The sequence below is a fragment of the Sturnira hondurensis genome, unplaced genomic scaffold (assembly GCF_014824575.4).
Source record: "Sturnira hondurensis isolate 20B ecotype Veracruz unplaced genomic scaffold, ASM1482457v3 Scaffold0010428, whole genome shotgun sequence".
In the NCBI taxonomy this organism is placed as follows: Eukaryota; Metazoa; Chordata; class Mammalia; order Chiroptera; family Phyllostomidae; genus Sturnira; species Sturnira hondurensis.
Genome location: NW_028083059.1, coordinates 21,884,218 through 21,887,105, shown reverse-complemented (window position 1 = coordinate 21,887,105; position 2,888 = coordinate 21,884,218). Strand labels below are relative to the sequence as shown.

General features: G+C 41.1%; 1 pseudogene; it reads left to right on the top strand.

Annotated features, from left to right (window-relative positions):
• Positions 1-1,153: 1,153 nt before the first annotated feature.
• Positions 1,154-2,096, top strand: LOC118995751 (receptor of activated protein C kinase 1-like; annotated as a pseudogene).
• Positions 2,097-2,888: the final 792 nt, after the last annotated feature.

Sequence of the window (2,888 nt, the reverse complement as noted above, 5' to 3'; positions counted from 1 at the left end):
TTTGTTTAGAGTAATGATATAGAATTTGAAGGCACACTAACTTTTTAACAAATATCTTTCAACCTGTGCTCAAGAGCAAAAACAGAACGCTAGAGTATCCAAAAGGCCCTCATTTGTTTGGCACAGCACTGAAAATGTTAAACATTATGTGAGCCACCAGAAACGATGTCATTATCCTTAGACAATATATTTATGTATAGTTAAAAATAGTTTGTGCAGTTTCAAATATATGCATATATATTTTTAATCAGCCTTCTTTATTTTGTTTTTGAAAGAATTATTATCTAATAGTTAATAAGTTTCGGGTGCTTTCGAATTTCAATAACATATTTAATAGTGCTAAAGGTAAAAGCTGATAACCAAGGTGTGATTTCCACTGGGCCTTAGGAGGAAGGACTGTTGGCCTTCGTATAACCTCCAACTCTCAACACTTCCACACACACAAACACACTGAGTCAACCTCTGTCATCAGTTACTCACTCACAACTCCAAGGCTGAACTGGGTCCTCAGCGGCTCAAACTGAGATTCCCCAGGGAGTCAATTAGAATGACATGGCAACTGCAGAGGGCAACGTGTGGACGTGGCATTTTTCCTAAGTGAATGGCAGCTGACTTTGCCCCTAGTTTGTCCATATTGCTCTTACCACTCCTGACAAAGCAGGAAATAAGCTATTCGAGCAATTAAAGACTCTGTTTGGAGCTCACATGTAGTATTGACGTTGGAGGGGTGCTTCGGTGTTTGAAAAGAGCTAAACTGTTTAAACTAATCACAAATTTAATTAGGTTATTTCCCCTATGTGTTAATTCCTATAGGCAAACCAATCCCAAAACTACAATGAAAACTATTAAATTTAGTCAGGGAAAAAAGTTGCCTTGTCCATGTTAGAGAAGTTTAATCCAGGAGAGACCTGCCTATGTTGCATAGAATCATTGTGGCCAACTCAATGTAATTTTCCACATTATCAACCCTATTTTTGCCTGATTTAAGTTTAAAATGGATTTGTTTAGCATAGAACTAATAATTTAGTTTCAATTAATAACGTCTTTAATGTTATATATTTATTTGGAAGCAATTTAGGGTTATGCTGCTCATCTTTCTGATGTATCCATGTCCATCTTTGTCACTGCAGTGACACCAGCACCCACCACCACTATGACTGAACAGAGGCCCTTCATGGAACTCTCAAGGGCCATAACAGCTGTGTCACCCAGGTTTCTACCACCCCCTCGGTTCCCAGACACGATACTGTCTACCTCTGGAAAACAACATCGTGTGGAAGATGATGAGAGATAAAACCAATTACGGCATCCTACAGAATGCCCTTCGGGGCCACTTTCATTATGTTAGTGTCATGGTCATCTCTTCAGGTCCCGTTTGTCCTCTCTGGCTCCTGGGATAGAATCCTTCACCTCTGGGATCTCACAACAGGCACCATCATGTGCTGACTTACAGACCATACCAAGGATGTGCTGCGTGTGGCCCTCTCCTCTGACAACTGGAGATTGTCTCTGGCTCCTGCGATAAAACTACCAAGCTGTGGAATACCCTGGGTGTATGCAAATATACTGTTCAGGATGAGAGCCACTCAGAGTGGGTGTCCTGCGTGCATTTCTCACCCTACAGCAGCAAGCCCATCATCGTGTCCTGTGGCTGGGACAAGCTGGTCAAGGTATGAAAACTAGCAAACTGCAAATTGAAGACCAATTATACTGGCCATACAAGGTAACTGAACACTGTGACTGTCTCTCCATATGGATCCCTCTGTGCTTCTGGTGGCAAGGATGGCCAGGACTAACTGTGGGACCTCAGTGAAGGCAAACACCTTTACACACTTGATGGAGGAGACATCATCAGCACCCTGTGCTTCAGCCCTAATGGCTACTGGCTCTGTGCTACCACTGGCCACAGCATCAAGATCTGGGGCTTGGAGGACAAGCTGATTGTAGATCAACTGTAACAAGAAGTTATCAGTGCCAGCAGCAAGGCAGGGCCACCCTCTGGCTCTCTGGCCTGGTCTGCTGCTGGCCAGGCCTTCTTTGCCGGCTGTATGGGCAACCTGGTACGAGTGCAGCAGGTAACCATCGGCACCTGCTAGAAATATCTGGCAGAGCTTTAAAAATAAAAAAAATGCCTTTTAGACTTGAAAAAATAAAGAAAAGAAATAATTTAATTGTACAAGAAAAAACTCCCAAAATATCCGTGATTGAAATTACTGTAATTTTCAGTTTTATATATGTATATACACACATATATTCAACTTTATCTGTTTCAAATTCAGCTTTCAAAGATGGTGATCTCAATTAGAACTAACCTCTTTCTTCATTTAAATATTCTCTTTCCACTGATAATTCCTCCCATAATCCAGTTTAAACTTTCAATTTCTCTTGCCACAGCACTTCAGATCACAAGCTTCCTCATTATTCTCCTTTATTGTCCTACAAGCATCTGGCATGTAACATATTTTTGGTTGTATATTGTCTATCTCCTCCCACTGGAATGCAAAGTCAGTTCATTGCTATACCTTCAATGCGTAGAACAGTGCCAGTATGTAGAAGGTGCTAAATAAATATTTGTAAGTGAATACATAAAAGATCCCTTTTCACAAAGAAAGATTTTACCTAAAATTAGGCATGTGTGATTGATGAGCCTGATCATCAAAATTTAGCTCAACATCTCTCTTACTAAGTAAGATGAAGTGAGCATATCCTACCCATTCTCTCCTAACGACCGCAGCTATAAAGTTTGGGGACAATGTGTGAAGCAGCCATTGGAAGACTCTGCCATATAAATAACGGCAGTCAAATTGCAATAGAAAGGAACAAAGTGCCACTAATCAGTAGTAGGTTTGCTTCCTCCCCACTTCAGGTTCTTCAAGCTTGGACTCAGG